Raw genomic sequence first — 20005 nt, 5'->3', positions numbered from 1 at the left:
GTGACATTATAGCCATCGCACAGACTTGAAGTGGGATGGGTACAGTAAAAACAGAGAAGAGATGTCTCTGCAAGAGGCATTGTCATGGAAAATTGAAAGGCTCTGCCTGGCCTATCTTTTGAGCATTTTTCTCCTGCCTAGTATGTGCTCTCCCTTCACTTGGTATTTTTAACTACAGAGGGAAAATCAGAATAAGAAGCCGTCCGTGGATAGAGTATCAGATTTTTTGGACATGCTTAGATTGAGAATTGGAAATGTCTGACAGGGAGTTGGAAATGAAGGACTGAAAGGAGAGAAGTTGAGGCTGGAGGTAGAAATATGGCAGTCATCTCCTTAGAACTAATATTTGAAGCGTGGGAAGAGTCAAGATCTTTGAGAGAGAAAATGGGAAAAGCTAGGCCAACTCCTTGAAGAACATCTGGTTTAAGGGAATATGACAAAGCAGCCGAAGAATTGGGGGGAAACCAAGACTGTGTTAACAATTCACATTAAAGAAGAGTTTGCAGAGTGCATAATGAGCGGTGTCAAGCTGCAGAACAAACAGAATGAGACCTAAAGTTGTTATTGAATCTAGTGATAAGGAGGCCATTCATAATCTTGGGAGGTAAAGCTTTGATAGAGTACAAGAAACTGGATTTGGGGACTTTTGTCTGAGAAGTAAGGATGTGAAAGGAAGAAGAAATATTGGATGGCTCTGGTAGGTCTAAGTTAACATTTTTTTCCCAAAAATGATAGATGTGCATATTTTCAGAGAGAGAGAGAAGCCAGTGGAAAGGAGAGATTAAAGTTTTGGGGGAATGTAGTAAACTGGAAAGGAGCTGCAGAGTGGAGCCCGTGGGCTTAGCCTCAGAAGGGAGGAGGCACACACTCTCGGGCAGTGGCCTGGGGTGTTTCACCTCAGACAGGGCTGCACACCCAGCAGGTATTTGGAAACACTATATAAAAGGAAGAATACTAGTTACAGAAACAGATATTCAGAAATAAGAGGTGAGAATGAGTGAGTTAATGATGCCTGTTGTGTTAGGTTCAGTCGTTAAGGTAGGAAACAGTCGTCAGACAAGATGTTCGTGAGGATGCTAAGAGTGATGGTTAACATCTACTATATGTTGAGCACCATTCTCAGTGTTTTACATGTATTATCTCATTTATTTCTCAAACCTGTAGGGTAACTAATAAGGAATATTCATGAACATTTAGGACATTTATGGTGGTAATGGTGCCTAGGAAGCAAACTGTAAGATATGTTTTTTTTTTAAATCTTTAATAGCAGTGAATTTCTTTTTTTTTTTCAATATATGAAGTTTATTGTCAAATTGGTTTCCATACAACACCCAGTGCTCATCCCAAAAGGTGCCCTCTTCAATACCCATCACCCACCCTCCCCTCCCTCCCACCCCCCATCAACCCTCAGTTTGTTCTCAGTTTTTTTTTTAAATTTTTTTTAACGTTTATTTATTTTTGAGACAGAGAGAGACAGAGCATGAACGGGGGAGGGTCAGAGAGAGGGAGACACAGAATCTGAAACAGGCTCCAGGCTCTGAGCCGTCAGCACAGAGCCCGACCTGGGGCTCGAACTCACGGACCGCGAGATCATGACCCAAGCCGAAGTCGGCCGCTTAACCGACTGCGCCACCCAGGCGCCCCTGTTCTCAGTTTTTAAGAGTCTCTTATGCGGGCGCCTGGGTGGCGCAGTCGGTTAAGCGTCTGACTTCAGCCAGGTCACGATCTCGCGGTCCGTGAGTTCGAGCCCCGCGTCAGGCTCTGGGCTGATGGCTCGGAGCCTGGAGCCTGTTTCCGATTCTGTGTCTCCCTCTCTCTCTGCCCCTCCCCCGTTCATGCTCTGTTTCTCTCTGTCCCAAAAATAAATAAACGTTGAAAAAAAAAAAAAAAGAGTCTCTTATGCTTTGGCTCTCTTCCACTCTAACCTCTTTTTTTTTTTTCCTTCCCCTCCCCCATGGGTTTCTGTTAAGTTTCTCAGGATCCACATAAGAGTGAAACCATATGGTATCTGTCTTTCTCTGTATGGCTTATTTCACTTAGCATCACACTCTCCAGTTCATCCATGTTGCTACAAAGGGCCATATTTCATTCTTTCTCATTGCCACGTAGTACTCCATTGTGTATATAAACCACAATTTTTTTATCCATTCATCAGTTGATGGACATTTAGGCTCTTTCAATAATTTGGCTTTTGTTGAGAGTGCTAATAGCAGTGAATTTCTTAAAAATGACTTCTTTTTTTTTTTTGTGAAGGTAATATATGCTCATTGAAGAAAATTTAGAAAATAAAGCATACATTTAAATTTTTTTTTTTTAATATTTATTTGGGGCACCTGGGTGGCTTAGTTGGTTGAGCATCCAGCTCTTGATTTTAGCTCAGGTCATGATCTCATGGTTCGTGGGATTGAGTCCCACTTTGGGCTCTGCACTGACAGCGGGAGCCTGCTAGGGATTTTCTCTCCCTCTCTCTCTGCCCCTCCCCCACTTATGTGCACTCACACTCCCTTTCTCTCAAAAAAAATCTTTATATATTTATTTTGAGAGAGAGGGAGAGCATGAGTTGGGGAGGGGAGGAGAGAGAATCCTGAGCAGTCTCCATGCTCAGGGGGAAGCCCAACTTGGGGCTCGATCCTACAACCATGAGATCATGACCTGAGCCAAAATCAAGAGCTGTACACTTAACCGACTGAGCCACCCAGGCTCCCCAATAAAGGATACATTTAAACAAAGTCATTCTAAACCCACAAATAAACATATGTTGACAATTTCTTTTATTTTTGTGAATCTTTTTTCTAAGTTTATTTTTTCTTTTTACAAAATTATATGAATGGGTGTATGTGCACAAGTATATATACTTTGTGGGATTTTCACTTAAAATGTTATTGAGACTATTATTTCATGTCATCAGATATACCATCAAAATCTCACCATTTTTCTTTTGTTGAACCACTGGGTCATTTCTGTATTTTGTTCTTGTAAATAATGTTACAGTGAGCAGCTTTCTTTGTTTACAGCTCTTATTATTACCTTAGGCTGTATATTAGTCAGGATGGCTTGGTGTGTAAGTGATGGGAGCCCACCTTGAACTAGCTTAGGTGGAAACAATGTTTTGGCTGGGATATATAACCGCTAAACTGTCAGGGCTGCAACTGGGCCCCAGGGGTAGCTGAGGCCAGGGACAGCTCAGACTCCTCAAAACACTCCCTCCTCATTCCTAGTTCTCTGTGTGTAATTGCTTTCAGAAGCACTTTCCCCTCCATACCTTAGGAAACGGGACCACAGATCACTCCTGGGCCATAGCTCACAACACTGGCAGCAGGGTGGGACCACAGCTTGCTTTTCCCAAAAACGATTTTATTATTAAATTCTTCAAACAAAAAGATCTACTCTTTAAGCATGTTACTTATATTTCCTTTTTCACATATCTATCCTGTTATCTATAGTGCATCTTTTGAAAATACATTTCAGAGTCAATTATAGACATCGGTACACTTCCTCCTAAGTCCTTTAGCATCATATCATTAACTTAGAGTTCAGTATTTGTTTACTTTTTTTTTTTGACGTAAAATTTGCATGCAAAGAAATGCACAAATTTTAAGTTAAATTTGCTGACTTTTGACAAATCTGTACACCTGTGTAACTCAAACCCTTAAGATGCCCACTTTTTATGATCTTAAGATAAAAAAAAAAAAAATCCCAGGAAATGGCTGTGACTCACCTACTTTGAGTCTGGCGCCCATTCCTGAGCTCACATAGTTAGAGTGAAGGAGGCAGCATTTCCTACCATAAGAGGATTCCGGACAGATAGAACTGTAGATATCTGCAGGAGAGCTTTCTAGAAGTTGAATTACACTAATTGAATTTAGACAGCATGACTTTATGCTATGTAAAAACACGTATACTGGTTTTCATTTTCTTTAGAAAGCCACATCTGATGTCCCAGAGTAGTGGTTTCTTGATTCTGTGTAACTGTGCTTCATCATTTTTTTCTTTAATTTATATATCATGTATTTTATATGCCTTAAACAATAGATAGTAAACTCTTGAGGGCAAAGACCAGTTATTTTTCAAATCTAACTTTATCCCTTTTATAATGGCATGTGATGGTAGGTACTCAGATTCTTCTCCAACCAGCCAGATCCTTTATGCATCAGTGAAGATGCTTTTAACTGCATGTAATAGCAAACTGTGATTCAAAGAGGATTAAATAATAAGGAAGTATGCTTCCTTATGTAAAAGTACAGAGATTGACCAGCTTCAAATTAAATGCCGTTAATTTGTGGCTTTACGGCATTGTCAGAGACCTAAGGTTTTCTGTCTTTAGGCTCTCACTGCTTTAGGCCATTGCTGTGTCAGCTTTGTCCTCAGACTGCATCCTTTCATGGTCATAAGATGGCTGTTACAAGTCCAGGCATCACTTCCAGGTGCAATAGTATTCCTTTTTTTCTGTCTCTCAAAAGAGCTAAGAAACCTTTTCCAGAAGCCTCCTGTCAGACCTCCATATGTCATTGGCAAGAACTAGTTGAAATCATCAACCCCACATCAGCCACTGGTGAAGTGTTTGATTCTTAGTATATTTTTAAAATGTGCATTTTAATTGTTTCTTCTTAATTTCACCTGGAATTAGTTCCTGTAAGCCTAATGTCTAAGCCTGGGTTTCTGGAAAACAGAGCCTGAGGCAAGGATTAAAGTGTTGATGCTTCCTTTGAGAGGTACAGATCCAGGTCTGCAAGGGGAAGGGCAAAAGGAGGTGAAGCAAGGAAAGATGCAAGGAAATGGATGTGATGTGTTGTTGAGTAGCTGTTGCTTCACTACAGGCTTGAAGAGACACAGCAGGTCACTCAGTGGGCATGTTTACTTGCCAACAGGATTTCTCTGAAAGGGTAGCAAGGAGGAACCATACATGGAGTAGTCCTCGGAAAAGATAAGGAAAGGGGAATTTATCTACCTGGTTTCCTCCTGTCTCCTCTTCCTAGTTGTTGAAGGTTTGTGCCCTGGGGAGCTGACTTCCCTGTACTCCCAAGCTGAATCACCCAGGCCCTTTATGGCCACTTGGGATGATAGATGCCCTGCAGTGGGGTAGTTCATCCAAGTCCAAAAGTGACTTGGATGAGGCACCAGCTGAGTGAGGAGGTGGCAGGAGGGAGAGGGAGGTGGTTGCAGATATTGGAGAAGGTACGCAGGTTTGTGTCCCAATATTCCTAAGAGGATTGAAATTGAACTTACTTGCTATATAGCTTTATAGTAGTCTCTCTTTATCCATGGTTTCACTTTGCACGATTTCAGTTACCTGTGGTCAACAGCAGTCTGGAAGCAGATAATCCTTCTGACATATCATCATCAGAAGGCCAGTAGTAGCCTAAAGTTACATCATTATGCCTATGTCATTCCCCTCACTTCATCTCATCATGTGGGCATTTTATCATCTCACCTCATCACAAGAAGAGGGTATGAATACTGTACAATAAGATATTTTGAGAGAGAGAGCACATTCACATAGCTTCTTCAATAGTACGTTGTTAGAATTGTTCTATTTTAATATTCTTATTAACCTCTTACTGTGTCTAATTTAGTAAATAAACTTTATCATAGGTATGCATGTATAGAAAAAACATAGTAGATACAGGGTTTGGTACTATCTGTGGTTTGTGGCATCCACCGGGGTCTTAGAATGTATCCTCCCACAGATAAGTGGGGGACTACTGTACTTTGGTTTTTAATTACTTGGAAACATAAGAGTCAGAAAGTGAGTCAGAAAGTAAGTCAGAGACTGTTTTTGCTACCCAAGGCTATGAAGGTTAAGATAATCACCTTATGAAATGTTTTGCTTTTCTCTGGTCTGGGAATCTCTTTAAGAGGCATTGGCAATGTTCCAGAGCTCACAAATCATATTGGTTGTTGTGGATCTAGGTCAACATCGACTTCTCCATAGTCTTCCTGAAATATGACTGAGACTGAATGGAGTGGCTCTGGGCACTGTGAGATTGTCTAGTCTTTCCAAGTTTATCAGGATTGATGGGCTCTTTGGAGCCCCAGACACTTGGAAATCCTCTAAATATTGGCTTTGAATTCTGAAAGTTCTTACAAGGCCACCTTCTTTTCAAAGAGCAATTTTTGCTTTTTATTCAGCGTGAAGAGAGACAATTGTATTGAATTGGTGACAGAAGAGGCACAATCTGATAGAATAAAGGGAGGAATGTCCTTTCTGACTTGGTTTGGTTTTTGCATTCTTCGTTTGTTTCTTCCATTTTCTTGGGTGAAGATCTCTTTGTTTTTTTCCATTAGTGTACTTTAGTCAGATCACTGTCTTGCTTAATAGGTATTACAGAGTGATGGTAGCTGTTTTTGTGTGGGCGATTAAAAGATGAGCTTGTCAGAGATGAATGTTAATTGGCTGCATCTAATAAGCCTGAGGAGACTTCCTGCTTCTGTGTCGTCATAGGAACTGAGGCAGAGCAGTTGGACATCCTTAGCATGTCTCTAGCTGAGTGTTCCCGACCCATTCTGCATTGCCTACAGGGAGCGGCACTGGCATGGACACTGGGAGGCCATGTAGCCCTGGGAGCTGCATTGAAAGTGGGAGAATCCCTTGCCAGCCTTTGGTTTGTGCTATCCAGATTTTTGAAGGTGTTCTGAAAGGATTTGTGGGTTTTTTCACCAGGCTTTATGTCTAGACTTTACCTAGGGATATAAAATCACACTAGGTATATTAGTGTTATAGCATAGTTTCTACCTGTATTATCTGGTTATTTGACCCTCTTCCTGTTTTAAGCAATTTATGGAATGACTGTTACTTACTTGATTTAAGGAAATCTTGAAAATAAAAAGTCCCTGCCTCCATTTTCTGGTCCAGTGAAGATGTTCATTTGCCTTTCTCTTCTGTTCACCTTGGACACTTGTTACCAACCATGAAGTGTGAGGCTACTTGTAGGGCTGATTTAAGGTGAGATATTTTCTCCGTTTTGAGGCTCTACTTATGAGCTAGAGTCATAAAAATTCAAGAATCGTGCCAAATGTTCTTTTGTTGATGACTGTGATTTAGTCTGTTATGTAACTGTAATGTATAATTTACACATCCTGAAGATCATCAGTCTCTGTACAAAGTGACTATATTTAACCCTCACTTCTTTGGAAAAAGAGAACATTACCAATTATCTTTGAAACTATATTTGTGAGACAATGCACATTGACCCACCCTCTGTCTCCATTTTTAATTTTTGGTGTGCTAAGTAGTATTTTATGATTTATTCTGTGCTTTTTGTGTATAAAGGCTCAAAGGAGAGCTTGGTGGCTGATGTCTTGAGGTCCCCATTGCTCATATTGTCTACACCAAGAACAACGGACATAATATCCATGTCATCCCCGTTAATATTCAGGTCCAGAGAGAACAAAGGGTAAACTTCTTTCTACTATTATTTTTTAGTTGTAGAAGGGGAGTGAAGAGAGAAGATAGTGAAATATTAAATGGTGAACAGTTCTATACTTAGTAGTATGAAAACCATACTTCCTTTTTCTGTTTTGTGATGCCACTAGTGCCTGTGTCATTTGGAAGGTTTTTGAGAAAGAAAATAGTTAATGTTGATTTTCTTGTATCTTAACCTTTGTAAGTTAAGTCCAGTTTTAATCTCAGATTCCATAATGGTGTCTTGTAAACAAATTCGCTTATTTACCACAACATTTTGCCTCACTGCCCTGCCGCGGGCTCTGTTTATATGAAGTTGTCATGATGTAAGAGGAAATGTTGACTGTGTTCACATAGGACTGTGTTCCCTTAAGAAAGAAAGCCTTGAATAAGAAAATGATGTTCTCATTAAATCAGCTCTTTAAGAGTAGGTGGGAGGAATTGCTATCGATCTAATGGATTTAATAGTTCATATACAAAGTCTGTGGAATAGAAGTAATATTCTGCAGCTGAGTAACTGTAGATTAATCCATCTTCAGACAGAATTCTGGAAGCATCTGTAAAACTGGAAAATTACTTTTTCTTTCCTTTTTTTCAGGCACAACTGGACTAAATGTATTTCCCAAATACTTTAGAATTAAATTATATCCACATAAGTAGATCTACTAAAAATTATACGAAAAATTGAAATAAAATCATAAAATATAACTGTTAGGTTCTCCTTGGCTACATTTACTCTGCTGCTGGTTTGTTTGGAAGGGCTGCAGTGTTGAAGGGTAACCAGAGGTCACTTGTAGAAAGTCTTTCTTTGTTAGGTGGTTCTCTAATAGCTAGTAGTGGTCTATTTTAGTTCAGTTGGATGAAGTAGTCCTTTTAAGGTGGGTGGTGAAATCAGACATTTAAGCTTCTCTTCATGCTCGCCCATTGACCCTTTTAAACCCTTTTCTTTTATTCCACTCACTGAAAGCACATCACCGAGCCCTCCTTCTTTGTCAGGAAAGGCCAACCATTCCCTTTCCCCTTTCCGCCCTAACCTTTAATGAGCGGTTGGTTCTGTGAGGCTATGGGGGCTCCCGGCACATGTGAGACTTTTGATAGTTATAGGTGACATTCTGTGGATGGGAATGAGGTGTCCCTGATCATGTTCATGCTTCATGCCCATGTCAACTATGTATTCTATTCATGCCTGACACCTAAAGAATAGTCCACCTGGGTGGCGCATGCCATTCGAAGGTTCTTAAGGAAAGAAAAAGTAGAATAATCATAATAACAACTACAACTCTGTGTATCAGAAAAGGAAAAATGCGGAAGAAATTGGGACTCTTGATAAATTGACAACTAAAAGACAAATAGAGCTGCATTAGGAGCAACAGCAGTCCCTTGTGTCTCTGTAAAGCATCGCAGTTTACAAAGCACTCTCTGGGTTTTGTGTGGTCTTCCCTGATAGCAGGAGAAGGGTGTGAATTGGCAGGATCTCATGGTTTCTTTAGCCTTACAATCTCTGGATCTAAATATTCACACCTGGGATTTTATTTTTTTAATTTTGAGAGAGCATGAGAGAGCGTGAGCAGGTTAGATGGGCAGAGAGAGAGAGAAAGAGAGAGAGAATCTTAGGCAGACTCCCTACTTAGCATGGAGCCCAATGCAGGACTCGATCCCATGACCCTGGGAACATGACCTGAGCCAAAATTCAAGAGACGAACGTTTAACCGACTGAACCACCCAGGCACCCTGTCACCTGTGATTTTAATTGGTATGATTGCCACGTGTTATTATTAAACTGCTCAAATAGTCAGATAGTCTGTTACTGATGCAGCTGTTCTTCTTCGTGTTTAGTCTTTTCCCTATTCTGCTTCTCTCATCACTGTCACTTTCCAGTTTGGAAACTAGAGCATATATAGCCATCTTTATTTACTTTTGTTCTGTGCTAGCATTTGCCTTCTTCTAAATGAGGTTGTCCTTTATGAGACAGCTGGCAATTTGTTTCTACAGTCAGGGCTCATATACTGCATTTCAGAACCTGGGATATGTTACTAAGCCTTCAAAAATAAAAATATCATCTGAATGAGCACTGCCCTGGTGCTGGTGTGCTATAGACACCCCTCCCCTGCCTCTTCCCTACAAAACAAAAGTCACACCTGAATGTGTCAGTGACACAATGTCAGTGACATTGGCACTGCTGCTTATTTACCCCACCTCTCCCGATAGTTTTACAATCAATAGTAGTCTGTGAGAATGGCCGTAAATAGACATGTATGTGTGTATGTCTTCATATGAATCTCTTTCTCCCAAGCAGGACCATTTCTTTGGTTCATTTTCATGAGCAGTACTCTTAATTTGATTTTATTATCAGCCCACGGAGCATTTTTTTTCTCTTTCATTTACATCAGGGTAGTTGAAAGCATCATGGGACTTTGAAAGCACAATGGGAGCACTTCTTAAAACATGCTTTTATTAAATCAACCTTCTAAGAAAAATTCTATAAGCCAGATAAACCCCTGAGTTCCCTGGGCTTTAATGAGGTTCATAGTTAGGCATTGGGTTAAGGGTAGGGAGGGCACCATGAATCCGTCAGAATTTATACTTGGGATGTGTGGACTAACCCAGGCAAAAACCAGTGCTTTTTGACCGGATCCTTGGGATATCTTCATCAATTCTGGTGTTTTTAGATTCTGTGTATTTTGGAACCTTGTTATTTTTTACATTACATGTATCACAAACTTCAGCATTAGGGTACATGGAAATACTTACGTCTCAACCAGTATAGTATAGCATAGTATATCACTATAGTGGTTAGTTAAATATATTTATTTAAAGAAAAATTTGTAATGATATGGATTCATTTTTAAAACCTACCCCTTCATAGTTAAACGCTTACTTCTTAAGGATAATGAAAGTATTTTCTGAAATCTATTAAACTGTTGATTACTGCCTCTAAAAGGATTATTTGTTTTGTTTTGTTTTTTTTGTGAAAGGGTCAGACTAAGTAGTTTACCTCCCAGCGACACGTCTGCTCTGTTATAGAAGCTGGTAAAGCTTTTGCAAGAGCAAGGTATGTAAAGTTGCTAAAGAAGAATTCATTTCAGGGGCGCCTGGGTGGCGCAGTCGGTTAAGCGTCCGACTTCAGCCAGGTCACGATCTCGTGGTCCGTGAGTTCGAGCCCCGCGTCGGGCTCTGGGCTGATGGCTCAGAGCCTGGAGCCTGTTTCCGATTCTGTGTCTCCCTCTCTCTCTGCCCCTCCCTCGTTCATGCTCTGTCTCTCTCTGTCCCAAAAATAAATAAACGTTGGAAAAAAAAAAAAAAAAAAAAAAGAAGAATTCATTTCAGTTCAGTAAGCGAACTCCCACCTTTTGCTTGGCACTGGAGAGACAGAGACGGCGCGCCCACATCCCTATTCTTAAACAGCTCACAGTTTACTGGAAGAGTGAATTTTATGTGGGTCATCTCAGTTGATTGCACCTAATTGATAGGCACCATATGGTGTTTGGGGTGCACACATTCCACAGGCCCAGTGTGATTACGCCGGTGAGGTGAACCATACCATCCCTTTCCTTTGTTAAACTTGGTGGTAGCTTTTCATTGCTCTGTGGATCGAGCTCAGTATGCCCACTCTGAGCTTTGGAGAGCCGCACGTCATTTCATTTATCTCTCATCTGCTTGCACATATGTGAGGTTAAGTCTTCCCCAGAATTGTACCTTGTGTCCTTCCTGTCATCTATATGCAGGCAGATCTTTACTCTTCCATGTAAAAATTTTTCAGATGTATGTGAAGAAGTTGACAGTCTTCCTTCATACTGTGAATTGTGCATAATGAATGTGTAGGTAATCACCATAATTCTAATATATAGGGATTCAAATATACTGAAGGTATTTCCAAACTACTCTGGGAGAGGAGCACGGTGGAGGAAATGATTGTTTCTGGGGAGTTAAGAAAATGTTTTATAAAGAAAATCATGTTCATATAGATTGTCAAGGATGAGTTGGAGTTTCCCAGGTGGGAAGTTTATTTTGGGCAGAGGGAATAGTGTATGTGAAAAGTTAGGGCATCATGAGAGAATGGCACCAGCAAGATTTGTATGATAAGCTCTGAAACGCAAAAGCCAAGCCTAGGCAGCTCTTTGAGAATGCTGCGTACTGGCGCATTACCAGCTGGTTTAGACACTTGATAATTTTTTTTTTTTTTTTTTTTTTTTTTTTTTTTTTTAAAGAAACATGAGGCTAAGAGTAGCTGGTTCTTTGATCAGGGAAGGAAAATGTGAGTAATCCTGTAAGAACCACATTCATTCATCATTCATCAGGCATTCATTCAACAAATATACACCGAGGCTGCTACGCTCAAAGCAACAAGGGAGATATAAAGATGTTCCTGCCCTGTGTATGCAATGCCTCTTCCCCAAATACAGGGTTTTATTAGATTTTTCTTTTGAAAAGTGTTAATTCTGTGCCATTTTATTATGTTTTATGCATGCTTGCTACCAAAGCACTGTATATTACTGCTCTCTCTGAAAGTTTCAAAACCATTTAACCCACTCCACTGCTTTATTTCAGGCGTTCTCAGTCTGCGTTTTGAGCAGAGTACAGGCGCTCAAATGGCCGGCATTTTTCTGCGTATTGTGCTTTGCTCGCCTGCGTTTATAAGGTCAAGTAGGTGGAGCCTGCAGTATTAGAGATGTGAAAGCTGATTTGTACTGAACCTTTTAAGCCTAACATATCTTAGCTGCCATTCTTTGCTTATAGTCGATGCAAAGAGAATACAGTTTAACTGTAGCAAAGAAAAACTGAATAACACTGAAAGCAGAATAGAAATTGTGTTCTTAAAGATTGGACTCCTGATGATATATCCTATTATGCATGTGTGAAAGAACATCCAAACCTGTTCTTGAGGATTATTTTAAATTCATCCCTTCCCTTCCTTTTCCTTCCTTTCCCTATCCTTCCCCGCCCTTCCCTTTCCTTTCATCCACCCACTGCCTGTTCCCTTCTTTCCTTTGCCACATATTTATTGAGTAACTTGAATGCACCAGCAGTCTGCTGGTATTGGTTTTCAAGCATAAACTCCATGTTTCTTGTCCTCTGGGAGGGTACAAGTTATTCTCAATCCTGGCTGTGCATTTGCTATACATGTAAGCCTTTAAAAAGTACAGGTGCCGGGGTCCCTGTCCTGGAGATTCTGATTCAGTGGTTCTGAGGTGCATAGGTAGGATTACTGATGAGTTAATAGGTAATCACAGTTCTCTGAAGTAAGGCTGCAGGATAGTTCGCGAGTTCAAAGGAGGATCACCTAGCCTAGTCTTGGAAGATCAGGGTTGGTGGAGGGGTGCAGAGTAGAAGGCAGAAGCCTTTTTCAGGCTTTTAGGAGTAACGTGTGGACTGCAAGAAGAAAGAGCATGGGAAATTAGTAGTTTATTGTGGTTGGAGCAGAGAACAGGAGGCAAGGAGTAATGAGAGATGAGACTGGAGAGGCAAATAAGAGTCCAGGTCATACAGGGCTTTGTCAGCCAGGTTAACAAATTGGAATAATGTCCTGAAGACCATTGAATAAGGGAGGGCAATTAGAACAAAATATGAACACTTTTGCAGATATCTGGGCAAGAAATATCAGTGGCTTGGATCAAAATAGTGGAAATACAGAGTTGTGGACAATTTAAAGAAACATCAGTTAAAAATAAATCACCTACAAGAATAAGTATTTCGTTGATTGAGTATACTGACCTTGGTTAATATTAGATGTGTTACTAGGGCTAGGGGTGAGAGACATCAGTGTATCAAAGACTGTATTCTTGGCTTGGGCTCATGGGATGGGGAGAAATACCATTCACTAAGATGAGAACACAGGAGAAAGAGCAGATTTGGCGAAGAGAGGTGATGAGTACAGTTTAAACATGCTGAGTTTGAGATGTCAGTTAGACATCTAAGACTGGACTTTTAGGCAAATGGTCTGAAGCATGGGAATAGGATCTGAGCTACAGATAAAGATTTAGAGGACATTTACATATTTATTGTAACTGAAACTTTATGGGTGCATGAGATGATTGATTCATTGTGTATGGAGAGAGGGTTCTGATGGGTTAGAACCCTTAGGAGCACCAACATTTTAGGAAAGGAGGAGAAAAGAGGAAGCCTTAGAGGGATATTGAGAAGGAGTGGTAAAGGTAGGAGGAACATAAAGGGGGTAAATTGTCATATAAGGCAAGAAAACTTTTTAAGAATGAAGGCATGACCAACACGGTTAAATGTCATAAAGAGGTTAGTAAAAAAAAATTCTCGTTTGCTTTGACAACTATCAGAAGGAAGAGCAGCTGCATGGCATAGAGAGAAGTGAGTTGAAGGGTCTAAGGTGAAATAATCACGAGTGGTTTCAAACCATCATATTGTAAACACCTTAAACTAATACAGTGCTGTGTGTAAATTATATCTCAATAAAACTGGAAAGCTAATCATGAGTAGACAATTGTTTCAGGAGGTTTGGGGCCACAGAGATAGGATGGATGGTAGTAACTAGAGGCAGAAGGGTTGAAGGAGAATTGCTGAAATAGGAGAAATGTGATCATTCTGTTGATCCTTCCCCCGACCCCTGCCCAGAGTGATGGATCTTTGAAGGTTCTCTGTGAGTCAGAGTCTGTGTTCTATGCTGAGAAGAAATCCTTGTTCTCATGGATCTTAATTGTAGTAGAATGGCTTCTTAGTAATTGAATAACAAACAAAAATAATGAGAAGCACTATGAAGGAAATAAGCAGGATGCTAGGGCTGAGAATAAGAGGACCTTCTTTATTAGATAGTGTGGTCAGGAAAGGTCTGTTAGAGGAGGTGTACTTTTAAACTGACATCTAAAGGATGCAGAGGAGACAGGATGTAAAGAACCTAGGCAAGAGTATTTCATTCAGGGGAGTATTAAGTGTATAGGTCCTGGGATAGGAAGGAGCTTGGTGTAGTCTAGAAACCAGCAGGAACAGAAGATTTTCGTGGCCACAGTGAGGTGAGCTGGGGAGAATAGTGTGAGCTAGGTCATGTAGTTTATGTTTTATTCAAGAGCAGTGGGAAGCCATTGGAAGAGCTAAAATGACGCAATCTGATTTAAGTTCTGAAAAAGTCCAGTGGCTGTTTTGTGGAGAATGGGTTACAAATGGAGGTAGGGCAAGAGTGGAAGCAAGGAGATCAGTTAGTGGTTAGTTGGATTAGGGTGGAGGTAGAGAGAAGAAGATCGCTAGTGAAATGTATTATGAAGATAAGAATCAGCATGATTTAGCTGATGATTGAGGGATTGAGGGATGGGGAAGAGGGACACTTCAGTGTCTGGTTCATGTCTGTATAAATGATGGCACCATTTACTGAGGGGGAAGAAACTGAGAGGGGCCCAGATTTTCAGTGTGGGTTGGGCCTGGGAGGACATGAGGAATTAAGAGTTCCTATATTATGCATGCTAAAATTCAGCTGCATAAGGATTTGGGCTCAGCACTCGGATGTAGCTATGTGGAGGTTAGAGGAGAGGTTTGGTCTGCGGCTAGAGAGTTAAAGTTTGTTGGCATATAGCTGCATTTCAAGCCATGAGAATGGGCAGGATCACCTGAGAAGAGGATGCAGGACCAAACCCTGAGGAAAATACTAGCATATAGAAGTCAGAAGAGACAAAGCTTGCAAAGAAAATTGAGAAAGCAGCTAACGACATAGGAGGAAACTCATGCTACACTGGAAGCTGAGAGAGGGGTGTTTCAGGAATGAAGGGAGTGAGCAATTCTAGAATGGTTCTCATACGATCTGAAAAGTGACCATGCATTAGTCCTCGTGTGGAGTAATAGTGACCACTGCAAAAGCACTTTGGTGTTATAGTGGGGACAAAAGATGAGTCAAAGACAGCAAGTGAAGTAGAGTTCTATTAATTGCACTAGATCTACTAGAATCTGTTGAATCATTAAGGGCTGCATGATGGTCCATGGTGTGGTTCTGCCGTAGCTTATTCAGTCTTATGTTCCGTGAGCATTTGCTTTGTTTTCATTTTTGCGGTTGAAAATAAGGCTATCATAGACATTCTTCCCTCCGCCCACCTTGCTCCACGTTTGGGTGTGTGTGTGTGGTGTGTGTTTATCCTTACACACTGGTGAATTTATTTGCAAGGAAAGATTCTAAAGGCAGGATTACTGGGTTCAAGGATATATGTATTTTATGTCATTTTAGCTGGTATTGTTAATTACTCTCCTGAAAAGCTGTGAAAATTCACATTTCACTAGCAGTGTGTGAGCGATTGATGATTTGGGAAAGGAGGTCTACCTGAAGGTGCAAAGTTCTTGAATAGATAAGAGGAGATGGGTTCTGAAGCACCTGTGAAGGGACTGGGCTTTTGTAGGGAAAGGGACACCTTCACCATTCTAGTGGGGGAGAAAGAAGGTCTGAGATGCCCATAGTTTTGCAGTTTCGGTGGTAGTAACATGAGGACATTTTACACTCTCCGTGAAATAAGATATGGACATCAGTGAAAAAGGAGGAACCTGGAAGGCTCAAAATATGAAGTTGTTACTAGAAAGTTGAAAACAGAGTCTAGTAAGATTGCTGGGTCATGCTATGTTTATTTTTTTAAAGATTTTTAAAGAAATGTGTTTTTTTGTTTTTGTTTTTTGTTTTTGTTTTTTGTTTTTGTTTTTTTTTTTTTGAGAGAGAGAGAGCAAGTGGAGGAGGGGCAGAGAAAGAGAGAGAGAGAGAGAGAGAGAGAGAGAGAGAGAGAGAGAGAGAATCTGAAGCAGGCTCTGCAATGACATCAGAGAGTCCGACGCGGGGTCGAACTACTAACTGAGAGATCATGACCTGAGCCGAAGTCAGATGCTTACGAGACAGGTGCTTTAGCCAACTAAGCAACAAAGCCAGCTGCCAAAGTCAGATGCTTAACCACCTAAGCCACCCAGGTGCCCTGCCATGTTGCCTTTAAAATGAAGTCTGACTGTGTGGTTTTTCTCTAAATATATACTGTTACTTAGGTTTGTGCTCAGAGAAGCGGGTACTTGGGGTCATCTAGTGCTGGAGTTTGCCAGGCAAGTATGATGGACAAGGGAAGTCAGGATATAGTGCAAGGAAATGCTTACACATAGACCATGCAGTCTAAGCTCAACAAAGGAGGGAACAAAAGGGGACAAAAAGGGGTTGTAACATGGTGACAGGGAGAGAATTTTTAGCCATGAGGATGCTTAAGGCACATGAACAGAAAGGATGGGAAGGGGTGTTGGAATGTGGGGTGTGCGAATTTAGAATTTTGGCTGAGGTATGATTTCTGTTGATAAAGTCAGGGAGTTGCCCGTGGATTTGGGTCGCTGACATATAGTGGAAGAGGGATCCCCAAAAGAAGCTCTTGAGGACAAGGCAGGCTGAGATATTGTTTGTGCAGTGTCCATCCTGTTGACACATGGTAGCAGGAATGGGAGTGGAGGGCCGTGAGCCAGGAGTAGAGGTTTCCAGTTGGTGGCATGAGTATGAAGTTGGTGGAGAACTGTGGCAGCCTGGGGTGGGGCTTAAGCTTTGAGAGAGCAGGGAGATTTGCAGGCAGAAGGGGAAGAGGAGGGTTGGGGGTAGTGGTGGGGAACAAGGAGAGTTGCCTCTTCTACCTCCTGGCGCTGGGATTCATGGGGCATTGAAAGAAACAGAGCCTCTTGTGAGGGGTGCAGGGGAAGCATGTTTATGGGGCAGTGACAAGGAATCGGGAGCGAGGGGAGGCTGTGGAGGCACAGGTTGGAGAGCAGAGGTTCCTGAGAAGGGAGAATAGGTGGGCTGTAGTCTTAGTGGAGAGATTAGCCTTGGCCTCCTCATAGAGGGGCAGCAGGGCCGGCTGTGGGTTGGGTAGCCAGAGGCTGGTGCCTCTCTCTCTTCTCTGCGGGAGGTGGCAGGAGCAGCTGCTAAGGGTAGGACTGTAGGGGATTGCATAGGAGATTGAAAGGCATGGAGGAGGTTTGAAATAGCACCTGTGGAGAACAGACAAGTGGAAGTGAGACAGGATCGTCAGGAGATGGTGAGCATGCTCAGCTGAGGTTGGAGATGATGAGTTAGGCATAAACTTCTCCCTCTCACCCTTCCCTTTACATATGTAATGTCTATTTTACTCTATTCCCATCAGACTGAATGAATTGCTTTCTCATCTGTGTTTCCATAGTGTTAAACACCTACTTTTATATCACTCATCACATTGTGTTACAGTGATTTACCTGTTTTCCCTTTTAGAGTGTGAGTTCCTCGATAGTAGGGCTTATGTCTCATTTATCTTCTCTCCATGATCACCTAGAATAATGACTGGAACATAGCAGGCACTCACTTAGTGTTTACTGAATTGAATTGAATTGAATTACACAAGCATAGTCATTTTATTTTCTAATAGTTCTTTTTCTTCATTGATCTGACACCATATATTCTACACAATGTACTGGTGTCTGTGGGCACAGTATGATCATTAAGGCCAAGCCATCCTATTTCCATGCTATGCAGGAGCAAGACCTGTGTCGAAGATTAAAGTATCCCACTCGTCTACAGCTTTGGCATGAATTTATTTGCCTGCAGAATTTCTGTCAACGGAATCTTTGTTTGCCTTACTGTTGACCTTACTATTTGACCATAAGGACATTTTTGGAGAATGTAAGCGGATGTCCATATTCTTCTGAGTGAATGGTACTGTGCTGTGTGATTTGAAAGCTGTGGGGGGCTGAACATGGAATAGAGAGCTTTTCTTACAAAAAGAACCCAATAAGCAAAATAAAAAAGTCACCTTGCTTCCAAAATGTTGGAAATAATGTACTGCCATGAAGACCACACAACCATGGAAAAGTATTAATTTGCCCATTAACACGCTCATATTGTTTTGTGGGTAGGAAAATGAAGGGACATCAAGTATTATTCACATTCCGTGTCAGTAGCCACAACTTTGGAAGGAAGCTTCCTTAGGTTCCCTCTAAGATGGAACTGCAGAATCTCATATGAGAAGGGACCACGGAGAGCAGCTGGTCCAGCCGTCCAGTGCAACATTTGAATCCCCTCTTCAACATGCCCACCAGGGGAGTACCCAGCATCTGCTTGTATACCTCTAAGGATCAGCAGTTTTCTTGGGAACAGAACCAAACTCTGTGCTGATACCAGAACGTTGCTGTCTCTAGAACAGTAATCTCAAACTCATATTCCCAGGAGCCCTTTATACTCAAAAATTACTAAGGATCTCAGAGCTTTTGTTTATGTAGGGTGTATCTATCAATTATCTATTTATTTATTCATTTTAAAATGCAGTACTATAAGCCCCTTCCAGGTTGACATAAATAGTATTTTTAATGGAAAATAACTGTGTATTTTCCAAAACAAAATAAATTTAATGGCCTTGCAAATCTCCTTAATATCTTTTATAAGTAGAAGACCTCTGGATTCTCATATCTCTTTCTTACTCAGTCTGTTGTGATTTCACAGATTGTGTAACCTGTGGAAAACTCAAGTGTATGTACACAGGAGGCAAATAATTTCTTAGAATTAAGAAGGTTTGGGGCGCCTGGGTGGCTCAGTCGGTTAAGCGGCCGACTTCAGCTCAGGTCACGATCTCACGGTCCGTGGGTTCGAGCCCCACGTCGGGCTCTAGGCTGATGGCTCAGAGCCTGGAGCCTGCTTCCAATTCTGTGTCTCCCTCTCTCTCTGCCCCTCCCCCCTTCATGCTCTGTCTCTCTCTGTCTCAAAAATAAATAAAAAGTTAAAAAAAAAATTAAAAAAAAAAAGAATTAAGAAGGTTTGACCTCCTAGACCTCCTGAAAGGTTCTCAGAGATCCCTTGGAGTTGCCAAACCATAACTTGAGAGCTGCTGCTCTCGTGTGTACACCAGAAGATGGGGTGATTGGTGAAGTAGGTTGTCAGGTACTGGAACCAGAGCAAAAATAGATACAACAAGAGAGAAGGAAAACATACTCATATCTGTGGGCAACAAATACTGCATGCCTACCATGTGCCTGGATGTAAAGCATTGAAAATATTAACACATCAGTTGTTCCTTGCCTTTGTCAATAGGAAAAATATCTTAGGATTGTAAATTAGCTATTTTACCTATATAATCTATTAATTGAGCAAATGACAAAAAGCTATGGGTAATTTGGTTACAGTTTTTAATAAATTTCTATTGTAATTGTCACAGCAGTGTCTGTGGACATTAGAAAATGAATCCTGTGACTGTGTTTTTATACATTACACAGCTGGTTTACAGGCAGTGCTTGGTGTCCGTGGGGATTTGCAAAACCCTCGCAAGTAACTGTACCTGGCCTGCGTAGCTGCCCCTGCCACCTATCGCCCGAAGGCTGGGAACCATGGTTCTGTGGGTTTTTCCCCCCTCGGAAGTCATTCATCAGTTCTTGTCACCAGCTAAAGGTGTTGAGTGATAGAGTTGTTCTGGAGTTGTTTTGAGGCCATTATGACTTCTGGTGCCTTCAATTAAGATGGCGGGGTGTCATAAAGGAAAGCCAAAGACAAATAAATGCGTGTGCTTCTGGGGCTTCTGGTTCTCTTCACTTGCGCTGCTCTTGCCAAGACCAGTGGATGGGCACATGCAGATTGAGCACATCTCCCCTGCTCTGTGAAATATTGCCGAGAGCTTGTGGAAGAGAATCGTA

General features: G+C 41.4%; 1 protein-coding gene and 1 long non-coding RNA gene across 3 annotated transcripts in view; one reads left to right on the top strand and one right to left on the bottom strand.

The window, feature by feature from the left end:
* The window catches only part of BTBD9 (BTB domain containing 9), a 414698-nt gene that overhangs the window by 97881 nt on the left and 296812 nt on the right, over positions 1-20005 (top strand). The gene's annotated exons all lie outside the window — the stretch shown is intronic.
* LOC115513900 lies at positions 1511-16221 on the bottom strand. The gene is made up of 3 exons (XR_003968830.1): positions 16182-16221; positions 9594-9598; positions 1511-1574 (listed from the first exon to the last, which is right to left on the bottom strand). It is a non-coding gene; the product is annotated as an uncharacterized LOC115513900 (long non-coding RNA).

Source organism: Lynx canadensis, chromosome B2 (genome assembly GCF_007474595.2).
Source record: "Lynx canadensis isolate LIC74 chromosome B2, mLynCan4.pri.v2, whole genome shotgun sequence".
Taxonomy (NCBI): Eukaryota; Metazoa; Chordata; class Mammalia; order Carnivora; family Felidae; genus Lynx; species Lynx canadensis.
The sequence above is the reverse complement of the archived record's forward strand: the minus strand, read 5'-3'. Positions and strand labels throughout refer to the sequence as shown.